This window comes from Procambarus clarkii, chromosome 5 (genome assembly GCF_040958095.1).
Source record: "Procambarus clarkii isolate CNS0578487 chromosome 5, FALCON_Pclarkii_2.0, whole genome shotgun sequence".
Taxonomy (NCBI): Eukaryota; Metazoa; Arthropoda; class Malacostraca; order Decapoda; family Cambaridae; genus Procambarus; species Procambarus clarkii.
In genome coordinates, this window is record NC_091154.1 from 49,297,484 (window position 1) to 49,312,084 (window position 14,601).

Here is a 14,601-nt window from a genome sequence, read left to right on the forward strand (position 1 = left end):
ACCACCACCCACAGGATTAGCAAGGGTCCACCACCACCCACAGGATTAGCATGGGGTCCACCACCACCCACAGGTTTAGCAAGGGTCCACCACCACCCACAAGGATTAGCAAGGGTCCACCACCACCCACAGGATTAGCAAGGGTCCACCACCACCCACAGGATTAGCATGGGGTCCACCACCACCCACAGGATTAGCATAGGGTCCACCACCACCCACAGGATTAGCATGGGGTCCACCTCCACCCACAGGATTAGCATGGGGTCCACCACCACCCACAGGATTAGCAAGGGTCTTCCACCACCCACAGGATTAGCAAGGGTCCACCACCACCCACAGGATTAGCATGGGTCCACTACCACCCACAGGATTAGCATGGGGTCAACCACCACCCACAGGATTAGCATGGGGTCCACCACCACCCACAGGATTAGCAAGGGTCCACCACCACCCCACAGGATTAGCAAGGGTCGACCTCCACCCACAGGATTAGCAAGGGTCCACCACCACCCACAGGATTAGCAAGTGTCCACCACCACCCACAGGATTAGCATGGGTCCACTACCACCCACAGGTTAGCAAGGGTCCACCACCACCCACAGATTAGCAAGGGTCCACCACCACCCACAGGATTAGCATGGGGTCCACACCACCACAGGATTAGCATGGGGTCCACCACCACCCACAGGATTAGCAAGGGGTCCACCACCACCCACAGGATTAGCATGGGGTCCACACCACCCACAGGATTAGCAAGGGTCCACCACCACCCACAGGATTAGCAAGGGTCCACCACCACCCACAGTATGAGCATGGGGTCCACCACCACCCACAGGATTAGCATGGGTCCACACCACCCACAGGATTAGCATGGGGTCCACCACCACCCACAGGATTAGCAAGGGTCCACCACCACCCACAGGATTAGCATGGGGTCCACCACCACCCACAGTATGAGCATGGGGGGTCCACCACCACCCACAATATGAGCATGGGGTCCACCACCACCCGCAGTATGAGCATGGGGTCCACCACCACCCGCAGTATGAGCATGGGGTCCACCACCGCCCACAGTATGAGCATGGGGTCCACCACCACCCGCAGTATGAGCATGGGGTCCACCACCACCCGCAGTATGAGCATGGGATCCACCACCACCCACATTACGAGCATGGGGTCCTCCACCACCCACATTACGAGCATGGGGTCCTCCACCACCCACAATAAAAGCATGGGGTCCACCATCACCCACAGTATGAGCATGGGGTCCACCACCACCCACATGATTAGCATGGTGTCCACCATCACCCACAGTATGAGCATGGGGTCCACCACCACCCACAGGATTAGCATGGGGTCCACCACCACCCACAGGATTAGCATGGGGTCCACCACCACCCACAGGATTAGCATGGGGTCCACCACCACCCACAGGATTAGCATAGGGTCCACCACCACCCACAGGATTAGCATGGGGTCCACCACCACCCACAGGATTAGCATGGGGTCCACCACCACCCACAGGATTAGCATCGGGTCCACCACCACCCACAGGATTAGCATGGGGTCCACCACCACCCACAGGATTAGCATAGGGTCCACCACCACCCACAGGATTAGCATGGGGTCCACGACCACCCACAGGATTAGCATGGGGTCCACCACCACCCACAGGATTAGCAAGGGTCCACCACCACCCACAGGATTAGCAAGGGTCGACCTCCACCCACAGGATTAGCAAGGGTCCACCACCACCCACAGGATTAGCAAGGGTCGACCTCCACCCACAGGATTAGCATGGGTCCACCACCACCCACAGGATTAGCATGGGTCCACCTCCACCCACAGGATTAGCATGGGGTCCACCACCACCCACAGGATTAGCAAGGGTCCACCACCACCCACAGGATTAGCAAGGGTCCACCACCACCCACAGGATTAGCATGGGGTCCACCACCACCCACAGGATTAGCAAGGGTCCACCACCACCCACAGGATTAGCATGGGGTCCACACCACCCACAGGATTAGCAAGGGTCCACCACCACCCACAGGATTAGCAAGGGTCCACCACCACCCACAGTATGAGCATGGGGTCCACCACCACCCACAGGATTAGCATGGGGTCCACACCACCCACAGGATTAGCATGGGGTCCACCACCACCCACAGGATTAGCAAGGGTCCACCACCACCCACAGGATTAGCATGGGGTCCACCACCACCCACAGTATGAGCATGGGGGGTCCACCACCACCCACAATATGAGCATGGGGGTCCACCACCACCCGCAGTATGAGCATGGGGTCCACCACCACCCGCAGTATGAGCATGGGGTCCACCACCGCCCACAGTATGAGCATGGGGTCCACCACCACCCGCAGTATGAGCATGGGGTCCACCACCACCCGCAGTATGAGCATGGGATCCACCACCACCCGCAGTATGAGCATGGGATCCACCACCACCCACATTACGAGCATGGGGTCCTCCACCACCCACATTACGAGCATGGGGTCCTCCACCACCCTCAATAAAAGCATGGGGTCCACCATCACCCACAGTATGAGCATGGGGTCCACCACCACCCACATGATTAGCATGGTGTCCACCACCACCCACAGTATGAGCATGGGGTCCACCACCACCCACAGGATTAGCATCAGGTCCACCACTACCCACAGTATGAGCATGGGGGTCCACCACCACCCACAGGATTAGCATGGGGTCCACCACCACCCACAGGATTAGCATGGGGTCCACCACCTCCCACAGGATTAGCATGGGGTTCACCACCACCCACAGGATTAGCATAGGGTCCACCACCACCCACAGGATTAGCATGGGGTCCACCACCACCCACAGGATTAGCATGGGGTCCACCACCACCCACAGGATTAGCATCGGGTCCACCACCACCCACAGGATTAGCATGGGGTCCACCACCACCCACAGGATTAGCATAGGGTCCACCACCACCCACAGGATTAGCATGGGGTCCACCACCACCCACAGGATTAGCATGGGGTCCACCACCACCCACAGGATTAGCATGGGGTCCACCACCACCCACAGGATTAGCAAGGGTCCACCACCACCCACAGGATTAGCAAGGGTCGACCTCCACCCACTGGATTAGCAAGGGTCCACCACCACCCACAGGATTAGCAAGGGTCCACCACCACCCACAGGATTAGCAATGGGGTCCACCACCACCACAGGATTTAGCAAGGGTCCACCACCACCCACAGGATTAGCATGGGGTCCACCACCACCCACAGGATTAGCATAGGGTCCACCACCACCCACAGGATTAGCATGGGGTCCACCACCACCCACAGGATTAGCATGGGGTCCACCTCCACCCACAGGATTAGCATGGGGTCCACCACCACCCACAGGATTAGCAAGGGTCCACCACCACCCACAGGATTAGCAAGGGTCCACCACCACCCACAGGATTAGCATGGGTCCACCACCACCCACAGGATTAGCATGGGACCACCACCACCCACAGGATTAGCATGGGGTCCACCACCACCTACAGGATTAGCAAGGGTCCACCACCACCCACAGGATTAGCAAGGGTCGACCTCCACCCACAGGATTAGCAAGGGTCCACCACCACCCACAGGATTAGCAAGGGTCCACCACCACCCACAGGATTAGCATGGGGTCCACCACCACCCACAGGTTTAGCAAGGGTCCACCACCACCCACAGGATTAGCAAGGGTCCACCACCACCCACAGGATTAGCATGGGGTCCACCACCACCCACAGGATTAGCATGGGGTCCACCACCACCCACAGGATTAGCATGGGGTCCACCACCACCCACAGGATTAGCAAGGGTCCACCACCACCCACAGGATTAGCAAGGGTCCACCACCACCCACAGGATTAGCATGGGGTCCACCACCACCCACAGGTTTAGCAAGGGTCCACCACCACCCACAGGATTAGCAAGGGTCCACCACCACCCACAGGATTAGCAAGGGTCCACCACCACCCACAGGATTAGCATGGGGTCCACCACCACCCACAGGATTAGCATAGGGTCCACCACCACCCACAGGATTAGCAAGGGTCCACCACCACCCACAGGATTAGCATGGGTCCACCTCCACCCACAGGATTAGCATGGGGTCCACCACCACCCACAGGATTAGCAAGGGTCCACCACCACCCACAGGATTAAGCATGGGGTCCACCACCACCCACAGGATTAGCATGGGGTCCACCACCACCCACAGGATTAGCATGGGGTCCACCACCACCCACAGGATTAGCAAGGGGTCCACCACCACCCGCAGGATTAGCAAGGGTCACCTCCACCCACAGGATTTGCAAGGGTCCACCACCACCCACAGGATTAGCAAGGGTCCACCACCACCCACAGGATTAGCATGGGGTCCACCACCACCCACAGGTTTAGCAAGGGTCCACCACCACCCACAGGATTAGCAAGGGTCCACCACCACCCACAGGATTAGCATGGGGTCCACACCACCCACAGGATTAGCATGGGGTCCACCACCACCCACAGGATTAGCAAGGGTCCACCACCACCCACAGGATTAGCATGGGGTCCACACCACCCACAGGATTAGCAAGGGTCCACCACCACCCACAGGATTAGCAAGGGTCCACCACCACCCACAGTATGAGCATGGGGTCCACCACCACCCACAGGATTAGCATGGGGTCCACACCACCCACAGGATTAGCATGGGGTCCACCACCACCCACAGGATTAGCAAGGGTCCACCACCACCCACAGGATTAGCATGGGGTCCACCACCACCCACAGTATGAGCATGGGGGGTCCACCACCACCCACAATATGAGAATGGGGTCCACCACCACCCGCAGTATGAGCATGGGGTCCACCACCACCCGCAGTATGAGGCAATGGGGGTCCACCACCGCCCACAGTATGAGCATGGGGTCCACCACCACCCGCAGTATGAGCATGGGATCCACCACCACCCACATTACGAGCATGGGGTCCTCCACCACCCACATTACGAGCATGGGGTCCTCCACCACCCACAATAAAAGCATGGGGTCCACCATCACCCACAGTATGAGCATGGGGTCCACCACCACCCACATGATTAGCATGGTGTCCACCACCACCCACAGTATGAGCATGGGGTCCACCACCACCCACATGATTAGCATCAGGTCCACCACTACCCACAGTATGAGCATGAGGTCCACCACCACCCACAGGATTAGCATGGGGTCCACCACCACCCACAGGATTAGCATGGGGTCCACCACCACCCACAGGATTAGCATGGGGTCCACCACCACCCACAGGATTAGCATAGGGTCCACCACCACCCACAGGATTAGCATGGGGTCCACCACCACCCACAGGATTAGCATTGGGTCCACCACCACCCACAGGATTAGCATCGGGTCCACCACCACCCACAGGATTAGCATGGGGTCCACCACCACCCACAGGATTAGCATAGGGTCCACCACCACCCACAGGATTAGCATGGGGTCCACCACCACCCACAGGATTAGCATGGGGTCCACCACCACCACAGGATTAGCAAGGGTCCACCACCACCCACAGGATTAGCAAGGGTCGACCTCCACCCACAGGATTAGCAAGGGTCCACCACCACCCACAGGATTAGCAAGGGTCGACCTCCACCCACAGGATTAGCATGGGTCCACCACCCCCCACAGGATTAACATGGGGTCCACCTCCACCCACAGGATTAGCATGGGGTCCACCACCACCCACAGGATTAGCAAGGGTCCACCACCACCCACAGGATTAGCAAGGGTCCACCACCACCCACAGGATTAGCATGGGGTCCACCACCACCCACAGGATTAGCATGGGGTCCACCACCACCCACAGGATTAGCATGGGGTCCACGACCACCCACAGGATTAGCAAGGGTCCACCACCACCCACAGGATTAGCAAGGGTCGACCTCCACCCACAGGATTAGCAAGGGTCCACCACCACCCACAGGATTAGCAAGGGTCCACCACCATCCACAGGATTAGCGTGGGGTCCACCACCACCCACAGGTTTAGCAAGGGTCCACCACCACCCACAGGATTAGCAAGGGTCCACCACCACCCACAGGATTAGCAAGGGTCCACCACCACCCACAGGATTAGCATGGGGTCCACCACCACCCACAGGATTAGCATAGGGTCCACCACCACCCACAGGATTAGCATGGGGTCCACCACCACCCACAGGATTAGCATGGGGTCCACCTCCACCCACAGGATTAGCATGGGGTCCACCACCACCCACAGGATTTGCAAGGGTCCACCACCACCCACAGGATTAGCAAGGGTCCACCACCACCCACAGGATTAGCATGGGGTCCACCACCACCCACAGGATTAGCATGGGGACCACCACCACCCACAGGATTAGCATGGGGTCCACCACCACCCTCAGGATTAGCAAGGGTCCACCACCACCCACAGGATTAGCAAGGGTCGACCTCCACCCACAGGATTAGCAAGGGTCCACCACCACCCACAGGATTAGCAAGGGTCCACCACCACCCACAGGATTAGCATGGGGTCCACCACCACCCACAGGTTTAGCAAGGGTCCACCACCACCCACAGGATTAGCAAGGGTCCACCACCACCCACAGGAATAGCATGGGGTCCACCACCACCCACAGGATTAGCATGGGTTCCACCACCACCCACAGGATTAGCATGGGGTCCACCACCACCCACAGGATTAGCAAGGGTCCACCACCACCCACAGGATTAGCAAGGGTCCACCACCACCCACAGGATTAGCATGGGGTCCACCACCACCCACAGGTTTAGCAAGGGTCCACCACCACCCACAGGATTAGCAAGGGTCCACCACCACCCACAGGATTAGCAAGGGTCAACCACCACCCACAGGATTAGCATGGGGTCCACCACCACCCACAGGATTAGCATAGGGTCCACCACCACCCACAGGATTAGCAAGGGTCCACCACCACCCACAGGATTAGCATGGGGTCCACCTCCACCCACAGGATTAGCATGGGGTCCACCACCACCCACAGGATTAGCAAGGGTCCACCACCACCCACAGGATTAGCAAGGGTCCACCACCACCCACAGGATTAGCATGGGGTCCACCACCACCCACAGGATTAGCATGGGGTCCACCACCACCCACAGGATTAGCATGGGGTCCACCACCACCCACAGGATTAGCAAGGGTCCACCACCACCCACAGGATTAGCAAGGGTCGACCTCCACCCACAGGATTAGCAAGGGTCCACCACCACCCACAGGATTAGCAAGGGTCCACCACCACCCACAGGATTAGCAAGGGTCCACCACCACCCACAGGATTAGCATGGGATCCACCACCACCCACAGGTTTAGCAAGGGTCCACCACCTCCCACAGGATTAGCAAGGGTCCACCACCACCCACAGGATTAGCATGGGGTCCACCACCACCCACAGGATTAGCATGGGGTCCACCACCACCCACAGGATTAGCAAGGGTCCACCACCACCCACAGGATTAGCATGGGGTCCACACCACCCACAGGATTAGCATGGGGTCCACCACCACCCACAGGATTAGCAAGGGTCCACCACCACCCACAGGATTAGCATGGGGTCCACACCACCCACAGGATTAGCAAGGGTCCACCACCACCCACAGGATTAGCAAGGGTCCACCACCACCCACAGTATGAGCATGGGGTCCACCACCACCCACAGGATTAGCATGGGGTCCACACCACCCACAGGATTAGCATGGGGTCCACCACCACCCACAGGATTAGCAAGGGTCCACCACCACCCACAGGATTAGCATGGGGTCCACCACCACCCACAGTATGAGCATGGGGGGTCCACCACCACCCACAATATGAGCATGGGGTCCACCACCACCCGCAGTATGAGCCTGGGGTCCACCACCACCCGCAGTATGAGCATGGGGTCCACCACCGCCCACAGTATGAGCATGGGGTCCACCACCACCCGCAGTATGAGCATGGGGTCCACCACCACCCGCAGTATGAGCATGGGATCCACCACCACCCACATTACGAGCATGGGGTCCTCCACCACCCACATTACGAGCATGGGGTCCTCCACCACCCACAATAAAAGCATGGGGTCCACCATCACCCACAGTATGAGCATGGGGTCCACCACCACCCACATGATTAGCATGGGGTCCACCACCACCCACAGTATGAGCATGGGGTCCACCACCACCCACATGATTAGCATCAGGTCCACCACTACCCACAGTATGAGCATGGGGTCCACCACCACCCACAGTATGAGCATGGGGTCCACCACCACCCACAGTATGAGCATGGGGTCCACCACCACCCACAGTTTGAGCATGGGGTCCACCACCACCCACAGTATGAGCATGGGATCTACCACCAACCACAGTATGAGCATGGGATCCACCACCACCCACAGTTTGAGCATGGGGTCCACCACCACCCACAGTATGAGCATGGGATCTACCACCACCCACAGTATGAGCATGGGATCCACCACCACCCACAGTTTGAGCATGGGGTCCACCACTACCCACAGTTTGAGCATGGGATCCACCACCACCCACAATATGAGCATGTGATCCACCACCACCCACAATATGAGCATGGGATCCACCACCACCCACAGTATGAGCATGGGGTCCACCACTACCCACAGTATGAGCATGGGGTCCACCATCGCCCACAATATGAGCATGGGGTCCACCATCGCCCACAATATGAGCATGGGATCCACCACCACCCACAATATGAGCATGTGATCCACAACCACCCACAATATGAGCATGGGATCCACCACCACCCACAGAATGAGCATGGGATCCACCACCACCCACAGTATGAGCATGGGATCCACCACCACCCACAATATGAGCATGGGGTCCACCACCACCCACAATATGAGCATGGGATCCACCACCACCCACAGTATGAGCATGGGATCCACCACCACCCACAATATGAGCATGGGGTCCACCACCACCCACAATATGAGCATGGGGTCCACCACCACCCACAATATGAGCATGGGATCCACCACCACCCACAGTATGAGCATGGGATCCACCACCACCCACAGTATGAGCATGGGATCCACCACCACCCACAATATGAGCATGGGATCCACCACCACCCACAGTATGAGCATGGGATCCACCACCACCCTCAGTATGAGCATGGGATCCACCACCACCCACAGTATGAGCATGGGATCCACCACCACCCACAGTATGAGTATGGGATCCACCACCACCCACAGTATGAGCATGGGATCCACTACCACCCACAATATGAGCATGGGATCCACCACCACCCACAGTATGAGCATGGGATCCACCACCACCCACAGTATGAGCATGGGATCCACCACCACCCACAGTATGAGCATGGGATCCACCACCACCCACAGTATGAGCATGGGATCCACCACCACCCACAGTATGAGCATGGGATCCACCACCACCCACAGTATGAGCATGGGATCCACCACCACCCACAGTATGAGCATGGGATCCACCACCACCCACAGTATGAGCATGGGATCCACCACCACCCACAGTATGAGCATGGGATCCACCACCACCCACAATATGAGCATGGGATCCACCACCACCCACAGTATGAGCATGGGATCCACCACCACCCACAGTATGAGCATGGGATCCACCACCACCCACAGTATGAGCATGGGATCCACCACCACCCACAGTATGAGCATGGGATCCACCACCACCCACAATATGAGCATGGGATCCACCACCACCCACAATATGAGCATGGGATCCACCACCACCCACAGTATGAGCATGGGATCCACCACCACCCACAGTATGAGCATGGGATCCACCACCACCCACAGTATGAGCATGGGATCCACCACCACCCACAGTATGAGCATGGGATCCACCACCATCCACAATATGAGCATGGGATCCACCACCACCCACAATATGAGCATGGGATCCACCACCACCCACAATATGAGCATGGGATCCACCACCACCCACAATATGAGCATGGGATCCACCACCACCCACAATATGAGCATGTGATCCACCACCACCCACAATATGAGCATGGGATCCACCACCACCCACAATATGAGCATGGGATCCACCACCACCCACAATATGAGCATGGGATCCACCACCACCCACAATATGAGCATGGGATCCACCACCACCCACAATATGAGCATGGGATCCACCACCACCCACAATATGAGCATGGGATCCACCACCACCCACAATATGAGCATGGGATCCACCACCACCCACAATATGAGCATGGGATCCACCACCACCCACAATATGAGCATGGGATCCACCACCACCCACAATATGAGCATGGGATCCACCACCACCCACAATATGAGCATGGGATCCACCACCACCCACAATATGAGCATGGGATCCACCACCACCCACAATATGAGCATGGGATCCACCACCACCCACAATATGAGCATGGGATCCACCACCACCCACAATATGAGCATGGGATCCACCACCACCCACAATATGAGCATGGGATCCACCACCACCCACAATATGAGCATGGGATCCACCACCACCCACAATATGAGCATGGGATCCACCACCACCCACAATATGAGCATGGGATCCACCACCACCCACAATATGAGCATGGGATCCACCACCACCCACAATATGAGCATGGGATCCACCACCACCCACAATATGAGCATGGGATCCACCACCACCCACAATATGAGCATGGGATCCACCACCACCCACAATATGAGCATGGGATCCACCACCACCCACAGGATGAGCATGGGATCCACCACCACCCACAGGATGAGCATGGGATCCACCACCACCCACAGGATGAGCATGGGATCCACCACCACCCACAGGATGAGCATGGGATCCACCACCACCCACAGGATGAGCATGGGATCCACCACCACCCACAGGATGAGCATGGGATCCACCACCACCCACAGGATGAGCATGGGATCCACCACCACCCACAGTATGAGCATGGGATCCACCACCACCCACAATATGAGCATGGGATCCACCACCACCCACAATATGAGCATGGGATCCACCACCACCCACAATATGAGCATGGGGTCCACCACCACCCACAATATGAGCATGGGATCCACCACCACCCACAATATGAGCATGGGGTCCACCACCACCCACAGTATGAGCATGGGATCCACCACCACCCACAATATGAGCATGGGGTCCACCACCACCCACAGGATGAGGTATAAGGGCGTTAATGATCCATATTTACTAAGAACAGAAATCGTCCCCCGACTCCTGATAAGAGTTCGGGACCTTGGCATCTCTGGCATCATGATAACAGCTATCAACAGAACCAGCTATCATAGTGAAGGTTGTGTCCACTGTTGTCTGCTCCGTGAGGGGGATCTTGGTTGCTGGGAGTGCACTCCTGCTGTTTGTGGGTGAGTTGGTTCACTAGTTTGTCAAACTAATAATTCATTACGTTACTAGAATAATTTTATATGGCCGGTGTGTTGATTTACTTCGTTGCGGGCTAAAAGCCTACCAACCTCTGGAGGGATATTAAGGCCTATCAACGTCTGGAGGGTTATTAAGGCCTATCAACCTCTGGAGGGATATTAAGGCCTATCAACGTCTGGAGGGTTATTAAGGCCAATTAACCTCTGTAGGGTTATTAAAGCCTATCAACCTCTGGAGGGTTATTAAGGCCTATCAACCTCTGGAGGTTGATAGGCCTTAATAACCCGGGTCGGTCTGGTGCCTGACACAGTCCATGACGGTCTGGTCCTTGACACAGTCCGGGACGGTCTGGTGCTTGACACAGTCCGGAACGGTCTGGTGCTTGACACAGTCCTTGTTGGTCTGGTGCTTGGCACAGTCCGGGACGGTCTGGTGCTTGACACAGTCCAGGACGGTCTGGTGCTTGACACAGTCCGGGATGGTAAGGTGCTTCACACAGTCCGGGACGGTCTGGTGCTTGACACAGTCGATGACAGTCTGGTGCTTGACACAATCCATGACGGTCTGGTGCTTGACACAGTAAATGACGGTCTGGTGCTTGTCACAGTCCGGGACAGTCTGGTGCTAGACACAGTCCGGGAAGGTCTGGTGATTGACACAGTCCATGAAGTCTCGTGCTTGACACAGTCCAGGACGGTTTGGTGCTTCATACAGTCCGGGACGGTATTGTGCTTGACACAGTCCGGACGGTCTGGTGCTTGACACAGTCCATGACGGTCTGGTGCTTGACACAGTCCGAGAGGGTCTAGTATTTGTCACAGTCCTTGACGGTCTAGTGCTTGTAACAGTCCGGGCCATTTTGGTGCTTGAAACAGTCCGGGAATGTCTTTTGCTTGTCAGTGTACATGACGGTCTGGTGCTTGTCAGTGTACATGACGGTCTGGTGCTTGTCAGTGTACATGACGGTCTGGTGCTTGTCAGTGTACATGACGGTCTGGTGCTTGTCAGTGTACATGACGGTCTGGTGCTTGTCAGTGTACATGAGGGTCTGGTGCTTGTCAGTGTACATGACGGTCTGGTGCTTGACACAGTCCATGACGGTCTGGTGGTTGACACAGTCCATGACGGTCTAGTGCTTGACACTAGACCAGTCCGTCCCGGACTGTGTCAAGCACCAGACCGTCCTGGACTGTGTCAAGCACCAAACCATCAAGGATTGTGTCAAGCACTAGACCGTCATGGACTGTGTCAATCACCAGACCATCATGGACTTTGTCAACCACCAGACCGTCATGGACTGTGTCAAGCTCCAGACCGTCCTGGACTGCGTCAAGCACCAGTCCGTCCCGGACTGTGTCACGCACCAGACCGCCTCGGACTTTGTCACGCACCATACCGTCATGGACTGTGAAAAGCTCCAGACCATCCCGGACTGTGTCAAGCACCAGACCGTCCCGGACTGTGACACGCACCAGACCGTCATGGACTGTGTCAAGCATCCGACCGTCATGGACTGTGAAAAGCACCAAACCGTCCCTGACTGTGTCACGCACGGGACCGTTCCGGACTTTGTCAAGCACCAGACCGTCATGGACTGTGTCAAGCACTAGACCGTCCCGGACTATGTCACGCACCAGACCGTCCCGGACTGTGACAAGCACATGACAGTCCTGGACTGTGTCAAGCACCAGACCGTCATGGACTGTGTCAAGCACCAGACCGTCATTGACAGTGACAAGCACCAGACTGTCCCGGACTGTGTCACGCACCAGACCGTCCCGGACTGTGACAAGCACCAGACCGTCCCGGACTGTGTCAAGCACCAGACCGTCTCGGACTGTGTCAAGCACCAGACCGTCATGGACTGTGTCAAGCACGAGACCGTCAAGGACTGTGAAAAGAACCAGACCATCCCGGACTGTGTCACGCACCAGACCGTCCCGGACTGTGACAAGCACCAGACCGTCTCGGACTGTGTCAAGCACCAGACCGTCATGGACTGTGACAAGCACCGGACTGTCATGAGCTGTGTCAAGAACCAGACCGTCCCGGACTATGTCAAGCACCAGACCGTCATGGACTGTGTCAAGCTCCAGGCCGTCCTGGACTGTGTCAAGCACCAGACCGTCACGGACTGTGTCAAGCACCAGACCGTCCTGGACTGTGTCAAGCACCAGATCGTCCCGGACTGTGTCAAGCACCAGACCGTCCCGGACTGTGTCAAGCACCAGACCGTCCCGGACTTTTTCAAGCACCAGACCGTCCCGGACTGTGTCACGCACCAGACCGTCCCGGACTGTGTCAAGCACTAGACCGTCCCGGACTGTGTCACGCACCAGACCGTCCCGGACTGTTTCAAGCACGAGACCGTCCCAGACTTTGTCACGCACCGGACCATCCCGGACTTTGTCAAGCACCAGACCATCATGGACTGTGTCAAGCACTAGACCGTCCTGGACTATGTCACTCACCAGACCGTCCCGGATTTTGACAAGCACCAGACCGTCCTGGACTGTGTCAAGCACCAGACCGTCATGGACTGTGTCAAGCACCAGGCCCTCATTGACTGTGTCAAGCACCAGACCGTCTCGGACTGTGCCAAGCACCATTCCGTCCCGGACAGTGTTAAGCACCAGACCGTCCCGGACTGTGTCACGCACCAGACCGTCCCGGACTGTGTCAAGCACCAGACCGTCCCGGACTGTGTCAAGCACCAGACCCTCCTGGACTGTGTCAAGCACGAGACGTCATGGACTGTGTCAAGCACCAGACCGTCCCGGACTGTTACAAGCACCAGACCGTCCCGGACTGTGACAAGCACCAGACCATCCTGGACTGTGTCAAGCACTAGACCCTCATGGACTGTGTCAAGCACCAGGCCCTCATGGACTTTGTCAAGCACCAGACCATCATGGATTGTGTCAAGCACTAGACCGTCAAGGAATGTGTCAAGCACCAGACCGTCATGGACTGTGTCAACCACCAGACCGTCGTGGACTGTTTCAAGCTCCAGACCCTCATGTACACTGACAAGCACCAGACCGTCATGTACACTGACAAGCACCAGACCGTCATGTACACTGACAAGCACCAG

General features: G+C 57.3%; 1 protein-coding gene across 2 annotated transcripts in view; it reads left to right on the top strand.

Moving 5' to 3' along the window:
* Positions 1-11,397: 11,397 nt before the first annotated feature.
* The window catches only part of LOC138350849 (uncharacterized), a 207,170-nt gene continuing 203,966 nt past the window's right edge, over positions 11,398-14,601 (top strand). For both annotated transcript variants that reach the window (XM_069302292.1, XM_069302297.1), the window contains exon 1: positions 11,398-11,488. The gene's annotated coding sequence lies outside the window, so the exon portion shown is untranslated. The remainder of the gene's footprint in view (positions 11,489-14,601) is intronic.